The 25,142-nt window shown below is 46.2% G+C and overlaps 1 protein-coding gene across 1 annotated transcript in view; it reads left to right on the plus strand.

Annotated features, from left to right (window-relative positions):
- MED27 (mediator complex subunit 27) overlaps nt 1-25,142 on the plus strand; it is a 70,587-nt gene that overhangs the window by 4,874 nt on the left and 40,571 nt on the right. The window lies entirely within an intron of this gene.

A 25,142-nucleotide genomic window follows, 5' to 3' on the forward strand; every position in this document is an offset into this window, starting at 1 on the left:
CGGGTTGGAAACCAATGATCCCACGTGGCTCTTAAAGCACTGGAAGAAGAAATGAGCCATGCTCAGTCATTTTTAGTAATGGCTCACCGTGGCTCGGCTTCTGTGATTGTGGTGGAAATGTAGCGTGAATAAACCTTGTAGCAACCCCCCCACATCCCACAGGTTGCTGAATTATCTTTATTCGTAGGTCAAATCGGTTTCGTCTTCGCCTACTTGTTTCGTTTGTCTTGTTTGCATTGTTTCTTTTTGTAACCTCCGTCTCATCTGTTCCATTATTTTTCGACCTACCCTTTAGCGTATAAGTTGCATACATCTAAGATTACTGAATCTCACATGCGTGGTTATCGTGAGCGTGGTCATTATTTTAAATCCAACAATAATTTCGTGCCTATTTAAAATATATATATCACTACCCAAAGTGGTATTATATAAACATGGTTCATTTTTTGAAGCGCACGTGTATATATATTTTTCACAAACAAAAACACATTCTTAAACATCACTCACGCATTAAGCTTCAAGATAACTCGATATACGCAGGGCAGGGTGTCCTGGGGGGAGATGTTTTATGAGAAAAGGTGTCCGGCCAATAAATATCGGGGACTTATTAAACCACTTGTCCGGCAACAGAAGAAGAAAAAGTACTTCAAAAGCACATAATCTGTTTTTTGGGGGAGAAGAAGGTGGTGGGGGGGGGGGAGAAGTCGCTGCTCCCGAAGTTAATTTACCGTGTGCTCCTGTAACAGAGACACTTGCGGCACCGCGGCTTCGTGTCTCTCGGATGCTTAATAATTTTGCAGTGTTTCATGCGCTCGCGCATTAACCCCTTTTCACGCCGACGAATAAACGTGAATCCAAACAGTGACGCCGGGGAGTGCGTGTCGACGGGCGGGCTGGACAAATGCGTTCAGCTGGTAAAATGCGGCTTGACCGAACGCCGATGTTTTATTAAGCATTGTTGATTGTTGTGTCTGGCACGTGAACACATGTGAACGTTTTATTTACAAAATCCACTGACCTGGCGTCGCTGTAATTCTTCCCGGTTGTGTACGAATGGATTTAAACATCAACAACAAAAATTCTGCCGCTCCCTCTCTGCGTTAAATCTTTCTGCAAAGTGATGGGAAAGCTCCACCAAGCATCGTGCGGTACCCGTGTAGCCATCTAAAACTGCGCTTGTTCGTTCGCCATATTAAATAATTCTCGGTGAACTCGCTCAGCCGACGCTTGTCTCATTTTTTTTTTTAAATGCTGCTTTGTTGGGATGCTACGTCGCTAATGAGCTTTTCCGGTCGTAAGCACATTCTTTGCAGCGCCACCACCTTGATAATTGGCAGCCGCGCTTGTACAAGCGTATTCCTCGTGCACCGCTTGCGCTGAGGGGCACGCACAGCTTAAACAGAAACCCTCCTCATCATTTACATGCAGAAGCTGCTACCCTCCCCCCCTAACCACGGTCGTCTTGACATGGGTGGATCGATGCCCCCCCCCCCAGCTTCCCCGGATCAATGACCACCCTTGACAGTGGTATCAAACAGGTGGCCTAGTGTGAAGGATTGGGTCCACCGTCGGAATTATTGCACCGCGCAGTAGTTTTATAAGCCCTTTTTAACCCGGCCATTATTACGAGCGTTCGCTGCCTCCCAGGGATTGATCATCCTTGCCCCGGCCAGGGGATGTGGGGGGGGGGTGTCGCCGACAGCCACGGAGACTCGTTAATTTGGCCCGAGTACGGTGGCCACGTGCGCAGAATGTGCTCGCCTGTCCACCCGCTCGCTCCTTTTTTGCTTTGGCATCCGGGAAACAAAATAATGCTGACGTCCCCAAGATGTGTTTTCGAAAGTTGCTGCGTTTGCATAAAAAAAAGGCGTAACATTTGTACACGGCTGTGCGCTTGAAAGTCGAGAAAATAATTCCTGTACATGATGAGTTGAATAGGATATGTATGTAGATATTTAATGTTTTGTAGGAATGGAATTACGACTGCTACTGAAAGAGATTGGGGCAGAGCTAACCCCAACTGCCCAGAGCTATGAATTAATTGCAGCTTATTCAGGGCTGTAACTGTTGCATAATACCTATTGTCGATATGTTATTTGTACAGTCTTTTAGTCACTCCACTGTTGAAAGAAGGCTTCCCCACGTTTAGTCGGGCTTGAAGGACGTTTGACCATATTTCGCTGTTCGTTGTGGGTTTTGGTGAAGTGGAGGGGTGGTGTCCAGGATCGGTTAAGATATCACTTGCCTCTGATGTTCACCACGGCTGGGAATCGATCTCAGGTGACTGGGTTTATAGCATAGTGCGCTAACAACTGCGCCAACGAGTCTCCGTGGCTCTGGATATCTGTGAAAAAGATCTTTTTAGCTCCTCAAATTCCTCCAGGGTAAATTTAAGATTCTGATTCTGAAGATTCAGAAACATTTAGTTTACTGTATATAAAGTATAGAGATATGTTAATCTTCATCACCCTGTTACTACAATCATTTGTAAAGGTTCTAACTATCATATTATTGCTTCTTTCGGTAAAGTCACGTAGATAGAAAACAAAAATCAAAATTAAAAGCAAAAAACCCACGACGTTTCGATCACAACACAAGGCGGTCTTCTTCTCTCCACCTGAAGAAGGCCGCTTTGCGTTGCGATGGAAACGTCGTGGGTTTTTGGCTTTGAATTTGGATTTTTTTTTCTATCTACGTGACTTTACCGAAAGAACCAAGAATATGAATACATGCAGTCACGAAAGTTTTAAGTCTGAAGTTCTATTTCGATTTAAAGCTTTCGTGACTGCAGGGATTCATCTTCTTGGTTCTTTCGGTAAAGTCACGTAGAAGGGAAGTAATAAAATAATAAAAATAAAACATAATAAAATAAAATAATTCTCACGACGTTTCGGCTACAACGCAAGCAGCTGTCTTCAGGTGAAGAATGAGACACTACCAAGCTAGGAGCTTATATATAAGCTGCGTTGGAGGTGGAAGAGTTCTAGTTATTATTCGCTACGAATATTGAATGCAATTTACCCACTGCAGCTGACCAAACGTGTTCAGATTGCGCAGCGCCGAATCGTTTCAAGTGACACTGGGGCAAGTAAGGCAACGCATCGAGAAGGAGCTTGCAGGAACAAATGAACCCTTGACCCCGCTCGTAACACTTGACCCATCTATAATAACCCCGCTAATAGACTGCATTCAAACCATCGGGTGATATTTGCACTTGACACATTAAGCGGCGGCATTAGTTTGAACATGCTTAATTGCTGTCCGGACTCATTTAGTGTCCGTTGTAAACAGCTGGCTTTTCTGAAGGTGCCACACATCAATAGCTTGCGTGGTTTTTGTAGGGAAGTTAGTAGAGCTGGTAAGAGGGTGAAAATTACATACAAAATATTGCGGACACCCAAAAGAGACACGGGTGTTTGTGTAGATGAAGCTAATGGTAGTGGGAATCAAATCAATTGATAATTTTGTTCTCACCTACAAATGAGTTTGAATGGATTTGTTTTCTCCCTGTTAAATACTTAATGAACAAATAAATAACTTCAATTGATCAATTGGCTTTTGGAGGAGGGGGGGGGGAATCCCGAAAAACAAATTCGCCTCGCACCTAATGAACGTAACCCGAGCATTCATAACGGTATTGACAGAAGGGTTAACGTTTTTTTATGCAGTCGTTTAACGTGCCAAGAGTGTGGCCTTTAATTAAAGTTAAATGTTTTAAAAAGGCGGGCGGGCGGGCGGGCGGGCGCAGGGACAACTCGATATGCCCCTTGAACGAAACGCCGAGATAGGAGGAGAGGCGAGCAGGGGGCTGCCCCGTAAGAAGAAAAATGATGGCTACTAAGCGCTGGGAAATTTTCGGTAATGAGCCCCGTGGGATGGTCACGCAAGTATTCGCGCGTGCAGCCAGGGAAGGGCCTGGCCAGTTTTCACGGTCCTCGTGGATGAGAGCGCAGTGGAGAGCCGTTTTTTTTTGCCTTGAAGCAGATGCCCCGTCAGTACACGGAGATAGGGACAGCCTCTCCCGATTTGTTCACCTAGTCCATTGCTAGGCCGGGTTTTCGGTTCAATTACTCGGCTGACCGAGTAACGTGAAAATTGTTGGTTACAAAAAGACCTTCGCTTCCGCTGCAACACGTGTCACGCCGGATGACGACAGGTGCTGGGCTTGGTGATGTCATCGCCACGCCCAGCTGCGTCACGCTGGGCGTGTATTGCAGGGGGTTTCTCGCCTTCAGGAGGAATGTTGACTTCATCAACAAATCTTCCCTGATGCAGACAGAAGACCTCTATCACCGCGCAATCCTTTAGCCCCCCTCAAATTACATAAATAATCACGATTTAATCCAAGAATTCATTTGCTCTCGGTTCATTTGTACAGTCTGCAATTTGTTGTCCTCTCTCTTGTCAGCTGTTTGTTCTGTCACGTTTAGGTAAAAGTTAAAGGTAAGGGTGCAGCCCTGTTGATGGAAGGGCCTCCACTATAGGGAACTCTAGAGGGTATTTGACCTACTCTTCCATGCTGTCTTGCTCATTTAATGAATCTAAATATAACATCCGTGTAATATGCACATGTCATGAATAATTAAGTCTTCCATGCAATAAATGATGGGTGCATCGTGAGCGTGAGAATCAGTTGTAATCGTTACATGCCTAGCAGACATGCGAAGCGGCATCAATTAAAATCTATTTAAATCCATGAAAATCATGTCATCGATTAAGGTAAATTTTAATCGATGACTCGCTACTTGCTCGGTAGGCATGTAATGACGCACCAGTAAAAATGTAATCTTACGCGACAAAGTTATTTCGTCCCAAAATCAAGTTATTTTGTATTTGTAAATGTTGTACATAATAGATCCTTACGACTCCTGCGGCCACAGAAGACGCTATATTCACCACAAGATAAAAAATCTCATTGATTCTTCACGATCTCTGAACAGTGAAAATTCAACACATTGGAAGGAGGTGATGCCTTGCATGCCATGTACTTGCCAGCAGTGTGAATCTTGCCGACGAAAGAGACCCCATCGTGACATCGAATCTGTATTTGGCCACCCTCTCTGCTCGTCTGAGACGTTTACATTTTTTTTCGAGCCGTTGCATCGCAGATCTCACGTGCAAGCTCTGCGTGAATAAATACAAATAAAACACATAATAAATAAAAATAAAACACATCAAGGCTGCGGGCCTGTAAGTGACCGCACTGAGCAAGAAATATGCGCAGAGAGCGGGGAGAGATGTGTGTGTGTGGAATTGCCCTGTGAACGCTTCATCCGTCCTTTTGCTTTCATACGAATGAAATAAATGAGATTTGGGGATTTACTTCATCTTTTGGCGCGTAAGAAATAGTTTTTGTTGCCAGTCCTCTGTTACAAATACCAGCCGTGTTCCAGGCACCTGGAGTCTTGCTTTTTAATAGCGGTGGAATAAAAAAATGTTCAGATGTTTTTTTTTGGCTAGCAGCAGTTTTTAATAACATGAGCTGCACATTTGTGGCTGTCCTAGCAATGAACAAGTGTTTATTGTGAGCGAGCGAGGATCATGGGCGTGTGTGAATAACTAGGGAGCTGTTATGCAGCAGCAGCAGCCTGGCTCCAGCGCACAGACCATTCATTTTTAACTAGTGCGCAAATTAGTTTTTTGAGTGCGAGGCTTGGATTTGCAAAGCCTTAGTGAGGATGAACGGGTAGTTGAGCTCTGTACGGACAAAAAGGTCCAGACAGATCCAACCTTGAAATCTAAAGCCACAGTTTGCAAGCTTCTGCAACACAATGTTGACGCTCAATTTAAGCAGTGAAACTTCGGCAAAACTCCTTTCTGCGTGCATTTATATTTAATTCGATTATTCTTGCCCAGAACCGGCTGAACTCAATGGCCACCTCGATTTTTTACTGTTTTAATCTACAGTTTCAGGCCCACCAGTGGTTTCTTGTGATCATATACATGACCAATTAATGAAATGTTCCTTTGTTAAAAGTTTGGAAATGAGAGAAAAATTTAGAATTTTCAGTTCTCTAACCAGTGCTAGTGTGTCACAGACTAGGCTCTCAGAGGTTTGAGGTTCATTTCCAAATCTTCCACTGACATTGCGGGCCTTGATTTGCGAAATACCAAATATGAAGGAGATAGGTTTGGCAGCTTCTTTATTAAAAAAAAGGCTGCCTTTTAGTTTTGCTTAAATTACCGTGTCACATTGCACTGTGCGCTTGTGACATAATGGGTTTGGTTAAAGAGAGCTACACATTGTGCACAAGGTAATAGCATTAGATTGTAAATATTCAGCGACAGTGTTGTCAGGTTTTTTTTGTTTTGCCTTGGGGAGTTGAAAGTTTGCAACCGGCTGTCGGCGCACAAGAAGTTTAACTTGACACGAAAGATAAATATTGCAAATGCAAACTCCTGGCTAATGGGCTTCATTTCCACAGAGCTAACGTGGTCGGGTTATTCAAAACATCCCAACGCACGGTCATCAGCAGTGTGTCCAAGGTTTAGAGGAATTTTTTTAACGCTGACTTGGTCGTACGCTCGTGTCGGGATATGCCATTCTTTTCTCGTGCGGGGCAGCGTGTTGAGTAGCTAAATGCCAAGTTCGTCGTGTGCTGGCCACATCAAGAGGGATCTGGAGGGAGAGTGCGTAATTTTGCTTATTCCCCCTCTATTGAAAGAGAGCAGACTTCAGTGATTTGCATGGCCACGATCACACCGCTGTGGCTTTTTGTATCTTTAATTTTATATTCGTGATGAAGGAGATGTGTGCCTGTCAGCCTGTCAGTGTTCTGATGTGGTTGATGGTTACACCAGCATTTTTCGAGGATGGTTGGGCCTTGAGGTGAAGGGTTTATTCCGGACGTCTTTGCCGTCGCGTTACAGGATATTGTAATGATGGTGAGGATACTGAGCAACGGTTACAAGTCACAGCATTTTATAGTTGCAGAGCTGCTATACTTACTATTATTATTGTATTGCTAATGCTCAACACATTCTTCAACAACACCGTGGCCGTAAAAATATACATCCACCATGCGACATTTTGGCCAAATGCCCTTCTTCGTAGCGCACAAATGAAGATGAGCCATTGCCCACGTCACCTATTTATCTTTTTATATATTATATATTTTTTTTGTGCTTATGCACTGCTGGCAATGCAGTATCACAAAAATGTGTGAATTTTATTGAATTAATAAACCCGAGTTAATTTTAATCCTCGCCATTTGTAGAATAACACCGACCAAAGTCTGCTCCACACTGACCCCTTTGCATGGGTCACTAACCGCTCACGAATTTCTTGGTGCACACTGACCATTAGCAGACCACTTGGTATTGCCTGAACGGTAGTAATAATGTTAACAGTGGGCCACACAAAGGATTGCCGGCATTCTCCTGACAGCACATTTAACCTAATGTGGCCCGTGAACCGCAGGGTTAAGCTGAAATGCACCGCTTCTCTTTTTTTTGCACGAGTGATACCGCGAGCGCTGCTCGGTTTTGCTCTCATCTGTCGTGAGCGTTATATTTTATTTATTATTTAAACCAATCAATTTTTTTGTTTTTTATTATTATTTTTCCTTCTTTGCCGTGGTGTTATTTAGAGCAGCTGGCCGGGATGCCGGCCTCCAGCTGGTCAACAGCAAGCGAGAACCCCACTGCCTTATTGGTTGCATCAAAAATACATGAGTGGCTGTCAGCGGGGTGGCGGTGTTTGCCACTGATTTTTTTTTCTTTGCGGCCGACACGTTACGCGCCTGCCTACGCGCACGCGTGAGAGAGAGCGCGAGGAGAGTATTGATGCACTTGCCTACTTTAAACATTATTACGGTCACTACTATTCAATTCTTGTTCTTTGCGCGGACGCGAGTTGTGCATTGCAATGTCGTGCGCCAGCAGCGTATGTGCGGCGGCCGTGGTGTGTTAAATTTTGTGCGTGCGTTTCCTTCGGTGGATCTTCACGTGCGAGAGAGCTAGCGTATTGACGCACGTGTCCACTTTTTAAAATAATGTATTACTATTGGGTTTAGTTTGGCGTGATGTTCACGACAGAGTGTTTGCACAAGAGTGTATTGACGCTTGTTGTGATGTATGTATTGATGCGCCCGTCCACATTTAATTTTTTTTAAACATTTTAAAGAAATGAATCTCCCTGTTTGATTCCATTCGTCAGTTCTGTTGTGTAGCGTCGCACGCAAATTATGTCGCAGGTGTGGTTCTTCAAGATATTTTGTGGGTTTCTTCTTCTCTCCTCCATCTCCCTCCATGCGTAGTATCTCGTTAGTTTGCTTGACAGGTCGTGATGCCCATCTGTCTCATCGAGATGAAGTCGTTTTCTCACCTCCTCTCTTCGCTTTGCTTGCAGCAGTTGGCAAATCCAACACCACTTAACCCTTACCATTGTTACATTTTTATGCTGTCACCAAACAGCCACACATGCCCACGCAGAACCGAGCTCGAAATAAAATTGGGACCGAGATGACGCTCAAGTTTTGACTTAAAAATAATTTTGCCGGTGGTGTTCAGAAGTCGTGAGCTTTCTTTTTGTGCTGTTACAAAGCCTCTTTATCAACACTCTACTGCTGGATGAAGGCCTCCCCGTACAGTGTCTTTCATCAGGGATGTTTGGCCATACTCTTAGCCCACGCTGCTCAGTGCAGGTTGACGAAGACAGGGTCCCAGGTCTGGTTCGGATATCACTCGTCGCTGATGTTAACCACGGCTGGGAATCAAACTCAGCTGGCCGTTCTCATGGCGCAGTGTGCTCACGAATGTGCCATCGCTCCTTCTGGCCGTGCCGTTATGTAACCCATTCCATAACCCAGTCAAAGTCACATTGGATCGGGTACAATTTTTGTTACGTTGGAACAGAAGTAATGAAAAATATACACTTCACATTTATCAATTAAAATTGATTGTTGCTCTCACGATACATGCATACAATCGTCGTGTCCGTGATAATCAGTATTTATTTATGCAAATTGTATTATAATTGTTGAATTTAGGTTCATCGAACAAATAAACTATGTACAAATCATTTGTTGCTGCCCAACGTATCGCCGCAGCTTGCTGTGCGTGTGGTGGTTACTCGTCCAGCGCTATCCAGGCTCAACTGTTGCTTAGCATTCTGAGACCTGACGAGCTTGTTGGTGAGTTGCAGTGGATATGTCGTCGTTGGCGACAGCGGTTGGTGCTCCGGCGGTGACGCGGCTCAGCGGTCGCGAGTTCGCATCTCGTTGCAGAGGTAGTTCACGGTTCGATTCCAGCGGCCGCCCCGGTTAGTACTGTGGCGGTGTGTGTACGGACCGTAATGACAATACGACGCGCCGGCTGCTTCATAGCAGATGCCAAAGACCTTGTGACGTCAAGTTTGCAAGAGTAGGCCGCTGTCTGATGGCGTCGGGGGTCCAAATTTCCAAAATTCGAAAATGACCTACAGATTTAAAACAGTAGGCTTTCACGACCAATATCATCCATAATAGAAGAGGGCTTTTTTGGGTTACATCGTGTGAACGACACATTTATATCTACGCGCTCTAACCCAAAAAAAACCTCCTATCACACACCTACAAATGTACTCGATCGGGATTATGCACAACAATAATCGCACTCCTACTGGCAGACAAATGCCCCAGGATGCTCTGGCAAATGAGACTATCTTGGCCCTCTTGCGTTCTCACCTGTTTAAACAAAATTATCTTGAAACTGAATTGTGAATTATAAGCAGTAGATCAACAAAAAACACAGCACACGGTGTTATCATCAAGAGATTATGTAAACATAACAAAATAGTTAACACGTTTAAGTAGCCGTAGGATTTAGCTACACATCAGTTCTCCCGAGCCACTGGGACATTAAAATGCAAAACCCCTCGCTCTTGTGTCACGGTGGGTTACAGGGATTATTGTTACAATGTCTACAAGCCTTAAAGATTGTCATGGGAACATCAACATTCGTAAGATTTTTCTTAATAATTAATTTAATTGGGGGGGGGGGAGCTAAGTCTTTATGGATTTGGATTCGTTATTGAGTGCAGGAATGCGTCCGATCTCGGCACAATCTCAGAATCTCAGCAGGATCTTTGAGCCTGGATAGCGTGCGTAACTTCTATGCTGGCACATTCACCAACCCACACACAGACCAGCGTCAACAAACCCCTCCACGACCCTCGCTGTGCGTGGCAGACGTCCTGATTCAGCAGTGGATTGACAAAGGGCCCGTACATACCCATATGGGTATATCCAGAGCGCCATGGGCTCGAGACACCAAGGCGGCCAGGCCAAACGAAAACAAAATAATGAAGGCCATTAATTTGAGTTGCATGCGGCCATTTGGGAGTCCACAAGCAAAGAATTGGGCACATGGGGCTTGGCGCTCATCGCCGTGTTACCAGCGTGCGTCTTCGCCATCGCAGCGCTTGCTACCCATCCGAAGCCGCCCCACGCGCTTCATTATCCGACGTCCAACCAAGGGTTTCCACCCGCCCTGCTCTTTTTTTTTCTCATGATCGTACCCCGTCTGCGGTCTCCACCCTGGGAACATCTGTAGGTATTTCCGGGGCCATTAAAACTTGCGTTTTTTTTGTCAGTTGCATAATAATGCACCATTCAAGAGACACAGTTTTCCCGTCTTACGCTTGTGTGAGATACGCTTCTTCTTCTTCCTCCTTCCCTTCTTCTTCCAATGACGTCTCCCCTTTTAATTTTTTTGGGTTTAATCTCGGAGGTAGAAACCCGATGTCCAAACGTGACGTCGCGGCGTCACAGTCACTGCGGCGTGAGGTCGTGGCGTGGGAGCGCAGAATTTATTTTGACCCAAAAATGAAAAAACCACCCAGGGTAAAATAACTGAGATTTGTGAAATGCATCACTTAGCGGGCACAAGAAAAAAAAAAAGGTCCGTAATCTATTATGCACATGTTTTTTTTTGCGCAGTCAAATAGTTAAGCATTTTAGTTTAGTCATCTCCCGTTGCCCTTTAGGTGGGAATCAAATGCGGTGATATTTCAGCGAGCTTAAAATATTTGGCGCTGTGTGCCCCTGAGGTATTAAACAAAATAACATACAAAGAGTGCTGTAAATTATTGATCGCTGGAATAACGGGCAAATGTGAATGTGTGAGCGCTGACGCGCGCCCTGCTGCAATCGCGTGTGTTCTATCAAATAGTCATGTCCTTTGCGAGCTCAAAAAAAATCTATACTGTAATTACACTGACATGTATACGCACGCGCACGCTCAGGTGCATTGCATGCCTTTAATGCACTGCGTGTTCATAAATATAACCATGCAGCAAAATCCGCAGCCATCTGCTCTTGCTTTGCCTCGACAAATCACATCGCAGTCTTTGACCGTCTGCTGTGATGGTGAGTTCTCAATCCCCGGTAATGTTTTTCCCGTGTTCTCGCATCATTGTCCCGAGTTTGCAAATTATTAATAATAGGTATCTTCGAATATTTTACCTGTGTTGCTTAATTGAGACGTGAAATGCATAGATACGTTTCGAAAACGCAACGAACACATCAATAACACGGCCTCTCTCTCTGCCACTAAGAAGGGCCATTCTCTGAAATGTCACCTTATTTTTTCTTCTCCTGGAGGGGCAGTTTTATTGATACCGTGCTGTTTGTGTTGGGGACACCGCTGCTGGGGCATTACTGCAAAACAATGCACGCGATTAAAACTGTAAATAATAATCACACGAGCTTTGTGTAATTATTGAAACAAGATGGTGTTGCACAGCGTTTCTGGGGGCCAATTTTTCCACGGGTGTTTAAGCTACCACAGAAGGCCGCGCAGGGTTGGGAATCGATAGATCGTTAAAAATCATCGTTTACGTCCGGGTTTCACATTTACATTACGCATGCATGCATTATTGAGCGTTAACGAAGGGCGCTTTTGTGCACGGTTTGTAACGGCAGCGATAATAATTCGGCGATTTAGAATATGGGCCAAGTCGGCTGGTGCCACCTCGCACTGCTCTTTAACAAATCTACCGGTGAACAGCTTGGCACCAAGTGTAGACAAGGCGCTCCACCTCAAGTCGGACGTCGTGAGACGTACATCTGCTGTTAAGATCTAATTCGTTTGTTTTTAGTTTTTGATCGAAATCATGATGATCTTGCCCTCCTCCCTTCCAATATGTCCTCGTGTAGTCGTTGTAACAGTTTTTGCCACCTCCTACTCTTGAATTAAATTAATTGCCCTCAAAGAGCATACACGTTCTGAAATTCCTCGTGAAAATTACTGCAATTAGTTTTGTTAGCGTGGCATGTGTTTTCTTTTTTGTAAAGAAGTAGCCGATTGACTGCGACCGCGCTCTTTCCGCCCGCACGTGCTCCCCTCCATCTGCCCGAAAGCAGCCTCTGCAAACTTACCGCACAGCGAAACAATGCCGTTGACTAGCTCCGTATAGTTTTCTGTTTTTAGATTGGCAACTAAAACTTAAAAAAGGGCATTGCTTTTTAATTAATAGATGATGGTTGGGCACATGTGTTATTCACGCCATTCTTGTAGCGCATGGCTGTCAGGTAACGTCTGAGTAGGGGGCAATGTTGCCACGTGGTTTTGCAAAATTAGGTCATTAATTCGTGGGGTAATTTCCACATTTTTGCGAAATTAATTCGATAACGTTACGGTGCGCACCATTGCAATTATCGCGTACACGTTAGGACGTGAGGGCGCATGGGCGTTGGGCGCGTGCGCGCATCTGTACGCGTGTTTGTGTGTTACCGTGCGCACGTTTATTTGTACTCTGAAATCCCCAAACGGAACTGAGGCTCCCTTGATGGACCGGGGTATGAACTTGTTCCCTAGCTTTTTTAAAGTGACAAGACTGAGAGCCGGTATGCCAAATCAACACGCGTCTGCCTAACTAAACTCAACTTGTTGCGAAGGGATATTATTGACAGTTCAGCGAGTCCCCTATAGCTATACACGTGGCGGTGATGCTGATGAGACATCAGATGACTCAATTCCTATAATCAGGTGTGTGCAGTGGGGTGATAACCGATTAGACTTGGGAGCCATTCAATCCCTCCTTTAATGGACTTGTGTGTGTGTGTCAGCCTGAAGTCGGCTTAATGGAAGATGCAACCCAAGCGACGAACTGCTGTTATCTTGTAGCCGCACACCTAGGTTGTGTGTCCCTGGTCTGTCCAAGCACGAGATTTTGAAGGTTTTGCTCATGTAAAAAAAATATATATACTTTAAAATCACGGTTCAGGTGCACGAGATATATCATTGCATTGCCAACGTCGAAAGGCATGGCAGTGACGTCACTCGGGCGCCACAAAGACACAGACTGGATGGTAGCTCCTAAAGTCTTAATTCCACATCGACGAAGCTGCAAGCTCGTGTGGGACGAGCCTGCGATGCACACCCTCGGCAGTGGAGGCAGTGGACACGCAACTCGGTCTTCGAATCGCCGCAAGAGGCCACAGCGATGACGGCCGCGACTGGGCGAGGCGCTCGAGTTAGAAACGCGGCGTTGTTGTCATCGTCGTCGCCAGGTAGAAATGTTCCTCCTCCAGTACCTAATTCGTGCGGATAAAGTCCTTGCGGTGACGGACAGTTATTGTGTGCGGGGTCGTGTCGAAGCGGTAGGCCCCGTGTGGCCGTACGCGGGTCAGGGAGGCGTGAGTTTCCACACCAATGAACTCGAAGTGTTTCCTTACTATTCATAATAGAGGTTTTGTTGGGTTAGATCACGTAAATAAATAAATGTGACAACCTTTACTAGCTGGCTGTGTCGGGTGGTTGTGGGTTTAACGACACATTTATATATTTACGCGATCCAACTCAATAAAACCTTCTAATATGGATGATATTGGTCACGAAAGTCTACCAAGTGTTAAACTTCCTTAATATTATTATTATTATTCCGCGTGTTACAATCTTACTTTTAATTGGAATAAGATAAAAAATAAAATGCGAGTGAATGCCGAAATGTCAACACCGCAGGCTCGCGCACCGCTCAGAGCCGCTGCCACATGCGCCCCCTCCACCGTGCAGCACACGGTTGCTGGGGATGCCACCCGTCCCTGTTTTCCGAGGGATCGCCGCACTTGTTGGTGAGGAGGCAGCTGCCACCCTGGGAAAGTCTCTTCCTGGAACAGTAAAACCCCTCGTTTTGTGATTTATTTTTATTTTGATCATCGGCTGCGTAACAACAAACCTCCTCGATCCGAAACGGCTAAATACAATTCTCTCTTCTGTTACCGTAAGAAGTTCGCCTTCCTATTATGTGACTCCCCCCGTGAGGTGGCAACCCTAATGGCTCCGTTGCTGTGAACAGATTGCGAGGATTTTATTTCCGAACGAGCAGTCGGCCGCGTGAAAGCGCCGTGTGCGTGGCGAATGGCTCTCCGGGTTGTGCCTATGGTGTCGCAATACGAGCGTTTATCGTTTCTGGCGAGAGGGGGGTGCGTGGGATGCTTGTGGCGACGAGGAGAAAGGGAGAGGGGGGAATTCGCATTCCAGGAAGAGTAATTAAGAGACGGCAAATATGTAACGTTGAACCTCCTCCCCCCAGCGATCATGGGTCGCGGTTCCAATCATGTCTTGGATATTTTTTTAAACATTGAAGTGGTTGGAAGCAGCTTACGGTTGCCGTCACGATGACATCGGCCCATTACATGCATCGGCCAATGCGCATTCGATTCACTGATGCATTGGTACACACCATATAGACATGTAAATGATTTATAGATTTTACGATGAGAATGGATTCGACTGATTACGGTACGTCCATTATAACGTGCGTGTTGTGATCGATTTGTATGCACTATGCAAATCACATGCTAATTGTGGTGCAGTGATTAGTGCACCGCACTATGAACCTGGTAGCCCGAGTTCGATTCCCGGCCACATCTGAACCAGTTCTGGGTCCCCTTCCTTCACCAACCAAACGTTGCATGTGGCAGACACAGCATGGGGATGCCTTCATCCGGGAGTGGACTTTTAAATATGTTGTTATTATTATTGTTACATGGAAATAAATGCAAATGTGACCGGTGGAATGAAATGGATGTACCGTAATTGATTATTGTTTTACTTTTTAACCTTTAGTCTGAACAGAATGAAAGTAACGGGTGAGTCAGACGGTACAAACGAGGAGACAGAAAATACAAACGAGACAAAATAAAACATTGATTCTTCAATCTAATCATGTATCCCCCCCCACTCCCCCGATTGTGACAATCCATCGAACTGTGGATGGGGTGAATCATGACACGGCTCGTAAATTATCTGTCTGGTGCCTGTCATCGGCTTGTGATGCTTCACGTGAAACAAGGCGAGCATGACAGGCCCGCAGCATGTGTCGAGCGGATCCTTGCATGGACGACGATTCCCATTTTAAATCTCGGATTTTGCCGTTAACTCTCTGTTTACGTGAAGTCTTGCGCTTGCTAGGAAAGGGGGTCGTGTTTTTGTTGGTATTCGCCACCACCACCATCATCATCATCATCATCGGCAGCATTGATCAAGCCGCTGCTGGGTGAAGAAGGTGTCCCCAAGCCAACGTTGCTACGGCCACCTCCCACAATCCTACGATGTAATAAGCGACCTACCAACCACACACAAACCGATTTCATCGCTCCATCTCCTTGGAGGCCATTCTCTCGGAAGCATTTGCAACATTATTAACTCGTGAGATGTTGAGTGGACAATCCAGTTGATGGTTTCGTGCGACATAGTCTCGTTTCGTAATAAAAATAACAAGTCATAGACTGTAATGTTACTTTTTAAAATGCATGCAAATTTGTCATAATCATAATTTAATATTTTTTCAAAACACATTTCACATGTCATTACATCTCGAAGCGCTTGCGCAGTCGTTAAATACGTACGCCAAATTAGTCCCACGTTAATGGATCTTCCATGCCAATGATCTTGCAGCCCAAGACATAAAACCTCGCCAAACACTACGGTGGCAAATAAGACGATTTGGCCAAGAGATTCCTTACGTGAGGATGATTCCCACGCAGCGTGATTGCTCGGAACGCGCCTCTACAGTACCTCGTCGAAGGTTTATACGTTGTTGTTGTTATTGTTGTTGTGAGTTTGTGCTAACAGCCCCATGGTGTAGAGAGCGCACTCTTGTCAATAACATTTGGTAAACCAGCACTATTCGCTTTTCACGCCTGACTGTACTGATGAGCCCCAGAGGGGGCTAAACTGTTCCAGAGTTCCCTTGCTTGTGCAAATGATGCTCTTTAACATATGTCTGGAAGGTCACTAAGCATGCCAGCGCATCCATTCATGTTCGTTTGTGTCTGCATTTTAACACGAGTGTAGCATTTAGTGGTGAGCGGTAGTGTGGTGATGAGCGCACGGTGCTATGAGCCCCAGTTTCCCGAGTTCAATTCCCGCTCATGGCCAACAACAGTAAAGAATATTTTGCCTAGGTCGATTCAGTTTTATACGAGTACCAGCTGCGGTAAACCAACATCAACAGTGGGGAGACATCGGTGGCCCGGGCATGGTGCTGGCCGCACCACCTTCTCATGTTTCCGTATTGGCCTTCAGACGTGCTCGCTAACAGCACTCGCCTTAACAGCCTGCGTTTGCCACACGGGGAGGGGATCTTTGTCTTTGTGGCCTTAATAATCTGTTGAGCGGGTCACGTGTGCCATTTTATAGGCTTCAGCATTTTAATGCGCGCCACCATACGGCCCCGCAGCCAATAAGTACGATTAGGCCGAAATCCCTCTGCTTAAGAACACAGGGCTCGCTAAAGCCACATCAGCCTATTAGAGATTTTCCCCAGAAATAATGCCGAGGTGCATTGCGCGCAGGGTGCGACAGACACTCCACCGAACTCTGTCCACCTCGCGCAAAAAGGTGTCCCTTTAAAAAAATAAAAGTTTCAGTTTTGTACTGGAAAAGGAGGTCCCATGATGTAAAAAAGACGTCCCGTTGCGAATTTATCTCGTAGGCTGATGCGGCTTCGCCGGGCGTATTGGCACGTGCCTGTCATGCCGCCACTTTTGAGGAGGGTGGGGGTTTGTGGATCGCGTAGAGTTTGGGCTGCAGATGGCGATACAGCAAGTGGGTTTGTGAATCCATGTGTTTAACGCTTTGTGTGTTTTATCTTCATGCTTGTAAGCGTGGGTGCATTTGTTCAAGTTATACGAGTTTCTTTCTATGTTGAAAATACTTTTTGTTTGAAGAAATCGGCCTAAAGTCTCAGTGTTAGGACCCTCTTCAAAGCAGTGTTGATACTCGAGTGCATGAATTATAGTTTTATTCAAAAGTGAAACATAAACTGTACAACGGCTGTCAGGCACAGCGTATTGCAATTTTCTTTGTTTTTATGTAACCATTGTCGCAGTGGTAGCCATTTACAAAGGCAATCCCCCCAGCTGTTTTAATGTCCATTTACCAACTTAGGGAGCTGTGTTTCCACCCACTTGGATAATCCTACCGGCATCAGATTATCGACGGAGAGCGTGATTTATATATTTTTTATGCACTCCGCATCCAAAGGCTGACACGAATGAATTAACTTCACAAGGTGGCATCGTTACTTGTTCGGGCGATAATTATCTTTTTTATTTGCGCACGTTTATACAAACGGGACTTGAATTTTCTGCCTGGCTTGCTTGACTCGGCGGCGCGAGTCGACAGCTGCCTCCCGGCAACCGCGGCTCGCCTCTGCCGTAAGCCTTTCCCCCAGTTCCTTCTGATAGTAGCAGCGTATTGAGATGTCAGGGCGCTTCAGTGCCTGCTGAGCTGCCGAGTTTTTTTTTATTTTTAAGCGACGGGGCTTCGTCGTCTTTGCGGTTGCATGGACGATCGCTCGCTCCGCAGGTCGCCGCGTCGTGCCTTTGGAACCCGCGTGCGGTCGGGTGCCGTGGGGCGCGCGCACGAGGTGGCGCTGCCAGGGATCTTGTGTCAACACGGGCTACTTGTGGCGGACTGCCGCTTGAAGGTTTAACGGCGCGCCGCCACCGGCTGGGTCGCACGGACGTATCGCGGAGGGGCCGATTGATGTGGCCGTTCCGCAACCGTTCAGCGGTTTTGTGCCGCGTGCCGTTATTTAACTAAATAAAAACTGCCGCTTGGAAACGATGGCATTTTTCTAAACTCCACCAGAGGACCGAGATGCCGATGGCGATCTGCAATCCACCGGTTTATTTATTTAAACAAAATAAAGCGTCTGTGTGTATATTTTTGCACACTTTCCACCGTTTGTGCCGGTTCTTGCCCACCTCCAAAGGCCTCTCGGTTAGGTTTTATAAACAAATCCGAGCCATTGACAGTGCCATCGATCGGCCAGCCGTCCGTGTCGTGACATTTCCCCGGGTACAACCCACCCCGCTGATTTCTCCCGTGCCCCACGCCGCCCCTCCGTTTCTTCCCTTCACCTGTCTCCTCCGTGGCATCGGCAAGCGCACCGCGATCTCGGTCCCGCGATCGATGGTCCGCTGAACCGTGCCGATCAAAGCATGCCGGCGCGACGGGGGTGCCGACGGTTCCACACGCACCGGCGGGCGATGGCCGTGGCTCTGATGTTACGGCAGGTCTGAAATTGCCTGTCTGTAAAACTTAAACTCTCCACTCCTGTGCCTCGTGGCTGCTGTTGGCCATGCGCCTTATTTTCTTTGTTCTCTTGGTTGTGCTTGCCCCCCCCCCCCCCCCACTGCTTTGGGATCTCGGTGAAGCGGCATCTCTTTGGAGCTAGTTTTGGTTTAGCTGGCACGATGCCTGCCCCTTCAACCTTAAAGTTTCAAGTTTATTTTGTTTTTACAAGGGGAGTACTCGAAGAGACCAGGATAGTCCCATTTTCAAGAGTCGCCTGGGATATCAGTCTGCCTGTTTGGGGGTGATGATTGCGATGTTTTATCCTCAATTTAATAATTTGCAGGTTAATTTCGAATGTCGGCGAATTTGGGACCCTGACGCCAGCACAATGGGCTACTCTTGCGAATGACGTCATCGAATTAACATAATGCGTGATTCAATTCAAGAATCAGTTTGTCACCATCAGGCATGATCAATCCACTGCTGGATGAAGGAATCCCCAAGCGACCGCCATCGCTCGCGGCCCTGTGATGTTATACATCCATCGAGCTCTTGGGCACGAGCTGATTTCATCATTCAATCTCTAAGATTGTGACACATTAATTTAATCCGTCTTACAAGACTCTCCGTTTCTACTCGTGTACGTTGCATGCAATGGGTTCACTTTGGTCAGCAGTTTGACCATTGTCCACCAAAGTGTATTTTTTTTATTGAATCGATTCTAGACCCTGAATTGCAACAATTAATTAAATCGTTCCATCACAAATTCGCTCTGCCGCAAGTTGTGAGGCACATCGGTCAAACGGCAAAAAGTGTAACACATGGATTATAATTAGAGAACATAAAGTGATTAGAGAAATCTTATGGACGGTTGGTAAATGTTTAGTGGGCTTGGGCAGGACACGTCGGTGCTTGAGACTAACATTGGAGTGGCATCCAAAGAAAGGGGAATATGCCTGAAAGGCACGTCCGCCGTGGAGATGGAGCGATGAAATAATCTCGTGCGCAGTTGCTGGATGACCTTTTTATATCGCATCCGTGAGAGATGGCGGTAGCTCACGGAGGCCTTCATTCAGCAGTGGATAGATAATAGCCGGTGATGGTGAAAGATTGCCTTCAAACTTGTGTCAAACAGTCTGTGCCATGTGACCTTGCTATGTATCTCCAAGATAACAGCTGGTTCATAATTGGTGTCGGGGTTTGTCCATGCAGAGATCTGACCCTCCACCATCCGACTTCAGCCAAACCCATTAAATTGTCAGTGCACAACCCAATTCTCTCGCAACAAAACATTTGGTTGGGAGAATTTGTCATAATATCAACGCTTGTACACGTGACAATTTATTTTGCCCGTGCCAGGTAGCAGATCCAGGGATTTTCAACAAAAAATAATGTGGCCTAACCCGAAAACGTATTATGAATTGCAATATTGGCTGCGCAAAACTGACGTGTTGAGTTAACAACGCAAGAGCCGTTGTTTTTTGGAGGTTGTCTCTTTCAACATGGAATCGAAAACCTGGTATTCCCAAGGTGTAGAAGTCTTTATTATTATTATCATCATCATCATCGTAATCCGCGACGAGTCAGTATACTAGCTTGTGTGTGTGTGTGCGTGGCTGCCAGGGCAGGGCGGCCTGCTCTCTGCCCTCTTAGGATGACGCGTGTGAGATGGCTCATTAACACGCTTGCCGACGAGCTGGATAGCAGTCGTCGTGTTTTGATCGCGTGTTCTTTGCTCTGACAGATAAAGGTAAAAGTAAAGGTGCATCCCGCCTCGTGCCACTGTTGACGGGAAGACCTCCGCTGCGGGGCAGCTCTAGGGGAGAGCCCCTCGTGGGGAGATTTTGGAATTCTTTTTTTGGCACACGCCGTCCATGGACGTTTCTGGAAGTGGTGGGCGTACCCACACTTTACCCCACCGACAAAACACATTCCTGCGGAGGGAGCTGGTAGGAACGTTGGGTTGCTCGGTCAATGGCCTGCAGGGTCAACGGCGGCGTGGTGTATTCCGCAAATATGACCGACTGTGAGGGCGGGCACAAGCCGGCGTGAGTAGGTTAAACGTTGAGTTTTATAAGGGCACCACGGGGTGACCAGCCCCTACCCACCCCTCCCACCCCCCCACACAGCCCCACCCTCCCCACCCAGCCCCTCCCCACCCTCCCCTCTCCACCCAGCCCCACCCCTCCCATTTTTGGATGCACGACGGACGGACGGCCACAATAATCCCCTGTGAGCTGGTGGAACCAGGTGCTTCCTGCCAGTATAAGGGAGGTCGGTTGTTAGACCATCGCGGCGCACGTCGAACCGTAACGAGAGCATTGTGGGTAAAACCGTTAATGTTTACAGCGCCACGCACGCTGCGATTTTTTTTATTTCCCTTCGGCAAATGAGATCCGTTTTTCCCTTTCTCTCCCCTCCGCTATTTTTCAATTAAAATGTGATGTTTAATTTACAACTTTGACCGCCAATTATTTAGACTTGTGAAGTCAAGGGTTTTGTGGCAGGAGGGGGAAAGGCTTGGGAGCTTGGTGGGGGGGTGCCTGATTAGCACTTTAGAGGTGGCGCTTGAAAATCCGTAATGACAGTCTGATAACGGATGCTTCTTTGTAATTGGCTTGCCAATTTGCAACATGCAAGTGCGACTATAAATGACCACGTGCTTTACTTTCATTTCATCTGCTTTGTCAAATGTTATTGTATTCCTTGCGCTTTCAAATGTGTGTTCCCTTGTCTCAATTCCAATTAACACCTGCAGCCCGAGGTTTCTATCTTTAGAAGAAAAACTGAGCTTATTCCTTATCGCCTGTCAGAAATCTTTTGCCTTTTTTCTCTCTCTCTCTCTTTCTTTCGCTAAAGTGAGAACATATGGAAATAAATGGAAAATGTTACAGCTATAATACAGTTTAATAAGCCTTTCATAAATCTTGCATCGCAGCTCTAATATTAAAACCCGCACGCGTGTTCGGAATGCATTTATAATTAGAACATCCATGCAAATCATATAGTTTTTAAGACCGGGTTCTTAAATTGAATTTTGACTGCATTTAAAGTCTTGAGCGTTCCAGGCAGGTTTCATTTTAAATTGGTACACGGGTTACATGGATGCCATCTGTTCAAAACGCAAATAAGTGCTCCACTCTTGCCATTTCATTTGCGGCTCGAAGGATGAGCCGAATTAGCATTTCACATTTTGATTAACGATGAAGAAGGTTTTTTTTGTTGTTGTTAAATATATATTGTGAGAAAACGTGCGTGAAAATTTAGGTCGGACAAATGTAAAATGGAAAAAAATGGGCAGAAAGCTTATAAAATATATAGTCTGAACCTTTAGCTATTGTTTGCAAAAATCGTGCACTGATTGTATTAACGTGAGCGCTGTAATAATTCACCCCCCTCCCCTCGAATTATCCGCGTCGCCATTGGGCTTTCATCTAGCGGCTGCGGGGGGCCACACAAAACACATTGCATCCAACGCACCACGTGGATCTCAACGCATCGATTCTTGCACGCGTAATTTGTGCCGCTGCACATCATGCACCACGTGCCATCATCTCATCGGAAGACAACGTTAACATCGATCGCCAATTAAATACGTCTGAAGGCAAGCGCACGTTGGAAAGAAGATTTACGGAATCCATGCATGTGCTTTATTTTTCTTCCTTGTTTCGGTTTTGGTTAAGCATGTCTTTGTTCTCTATTACCCTTTATTCCCCTCCACTGTACAACTGAGCGATGCTGCGGCTGTACCGAGCCAGGCCAGCGTGGCCCACGCCAAGTTTTTCCACTGCAGAACCCGAACTGTGCCGCTGACGTCACACGTTTCTGGGTTTGCTACTGGCTTGGCTTGCACAATAGCCAATGGACACCCGTACCGTAAAAGGCCCTGCACTGGCACGGCTGGGATGTTGCTCGTGGAAAGGGGGTATTGGAGAGGCACGCTGCCCGTAATAATGTTGCAGAGTAAAGCCTTCCCCTTGTCTCTCTACGCATCCACCGTCGATCGCTACTTTCCGCCCAATTGTTCGCTGCCCGTCATTCTTTCTGCCGTGTGTGTGTGTGCGCGCGTGCTCGGGTTGCCACCACAGCCGAGCAAAAGCAAGGCACCTTTATTAGAATGTCAAACAGGTCTCGCTGTTTATGATGATGGAGAGGTGATAGCGTGCCCTGCCTGGCATTAACTCTTTCTGTGTAGAATGTAATTTAAATGTTTTACAGAGCGTACACAAAGCATGCACAAGACAAAGGCATACCAGAGTGTAGCCATTCAGACTCGTTGGGTAATTTCTGTTAGCAAGCACCTATTAATGCCAGCATGGCTTACGAGAGTGGGTGTTGTGCCCAGAACTGTGGTCGGTCACCGTTGATTTCCTAGTGGTCACGTAAACACACACACTGCATCAGGTATTTGGAACCGTCAACCAACACAGATGTACACAATATATATTGCTATATGTATATTTACACACATACGAATTTATATATAACATATATAGCATTTATATTTTTATTTAATCATATCTTTCATCATAGTTTTTTCAGGTCGGCCCTTTCATGGTCGGGTAAAATTTTCACCGTGCAACCCTCCACCACCCGACGCAGCCAGACATTCTTTTTCCACCCGCACAGGTGTTGAATAATGCACCAGTCGAAGAAACAATTCTCACAACCGCATTAAGCAGTCGGATACAGCGCGACGTTCCGCGTGAAACTGCGTCAAGCGTCTAGGAATCGGTATCAGTGACTTTATTTTAGGATTTTAACCGGAAGAATGCTTTATGGGATGCGCGAGTGGAATGAGAGGGGTCACTCGAGACACAGGCTGCCCATGGTGTGCCAATGACGCAGGCGGGTGGTCACGTGTGAGGGTTGCAAAGCACTTCCTCTGCCACAATATCCTGGGTACGATTTGCAGCGCAGCGGGTTTGGGAGTTCCGCAACTCTCTGCGTGGTCCACCATAAAAATTGTCTCCAAAGCGCTGGATCGCACGCCCGGCTCGCATGCAGTCGCAGACAATGCATCCGGCTACATTTTGACCAAAACGAGAGCCTTGCTTTGTTTTGCTTAAACCGAGGGAGGAGGGTGGGAGTTGGCGAGCGCATTATTTGCTTCTGTCCTTTACGTGTTTACATTAACCTTTAAGCAATTCACTTACAGTGTTTGATTATTTAAAGGTTATAATGTTTAACATGAACTATTCACACTATGCCGAATGTGATTGGTCCTCATAGGGTTAAAGCTTGCCCATGACAGATGATGCTCATTTCGCAGCTCCAGGCAAGATCTGCCTGCTTGAGTTTAATTTCTATATATATATTTTTTAATATCACCTTACAGAAGGCACACCACACAAAGTGTCGCAGTGCCTCTGTGAGCTGTCAGACATTGCCACAGCCTTTCATTTCACGTCCGTGTATTATATAAATATTACAAAAGTTCGTACTTTTTAATTTAAGATTGCAAGCATTAATGCAGTTGGGGGGGGGGGGGAGACTCAATAATGCCTGTGAATATGATCTGATACGAATGAAACTAATTTAAAGTCGTGTTACTGTTACGGACTCACCCTGTTGAAAATCGGCCGCATTGGTCAAAAGGTTACCAGGTTGCCCTCCCACCGGCAGAGTCACTAACCAAGTCCCATGATCTGTATCTACGTTGAACTTCCTTCGCACCGTACGTAGCCAACCGTGCTAATTGGAGGTTCGGGGGAAGGACAACAAACTAAACACAAAAAGCGGTTCTAAAGAAATTAGTTTTCAATCTATGTTAAAAAGTGCATAGCTCCAGTGGCTTCCTAATGTCGGAAGAAAGAGCGTTCCAGACGGCCACAGAAGCGCATCTGGCAGCGCATGATACAGTGACCGTCTTTGTTCGATGGTTAGCCAAAAGCCGCTGCGAGGATGACCGGAGTTTGCATGATGGCTTATGCTCCTTGACGAGATCAGCAAGGTATTGTTGTTCATTTGTGGAAAGCATCTCATCGTTGTCTTCGGACACGCTGCTTTCTGTGCACGGCAGTCCCTATCCACCACCGTTTTCGCTATTCGAGTTCTTGCGAAGACAAAGTGCACGTTGGAGAGAGCGTTACGGAATCCACGAATATCCTTGATTATTCTTCCTTGTTTTAATTTCAAATACGACGACGACGACGTTCTGTATTTCCGTGGTGCGTCCTTGAATGCATGGCGTGAGAAGCTCGACCTCCCGTGACCTTCCGTGACCCGAGCCGAGCCACTAACCGCATTCCGCCCGCAAACTCGACGAGATATCGGCATCACGCGCCTCTTTATTTATTTTGTTTTGTTTTCTAATTTAATATTATTGTTTTCATCCTTGTCATCAACTCTTAACGAGCTTCATCGCCAGCCATGCCCCGTCGATGCCGGACATCTGTGAAAAAGAGCTTTAAAGCTCATAGGATTCCTGCAATGTTAATAAATTTTCTGATTCTGATGCATGACGGTCGCTTAAGTGAGTGGATGATCTCGGTCCAGCTGGTCACCGATGACTGCACACACGGGAAAAAAAACAGCCCCGTAAAATTTTATTCTGTACTTCATTTGGATATAAATTCCAGCTCTGAGAATTGCAAAGAACATCACTCTCACGTGCAGGGCGATTGGGAAGT

Source organism: Lethenteron reissneri, chromosome 12, assembly GCF_015708825.2.
Source record: "Lethenteron reissneri isolate LAM-NWPU_2019-01 chromosome 12, ASM1570882v1, whole genome shotgun sequence".
Lineage (NCBI taxonomy): Eukaryota > Metazoa > Chordata > Hyperoartia > Petromyzontiformes > Petromyzontidae > Lethenteron > Lethenteron reissneri.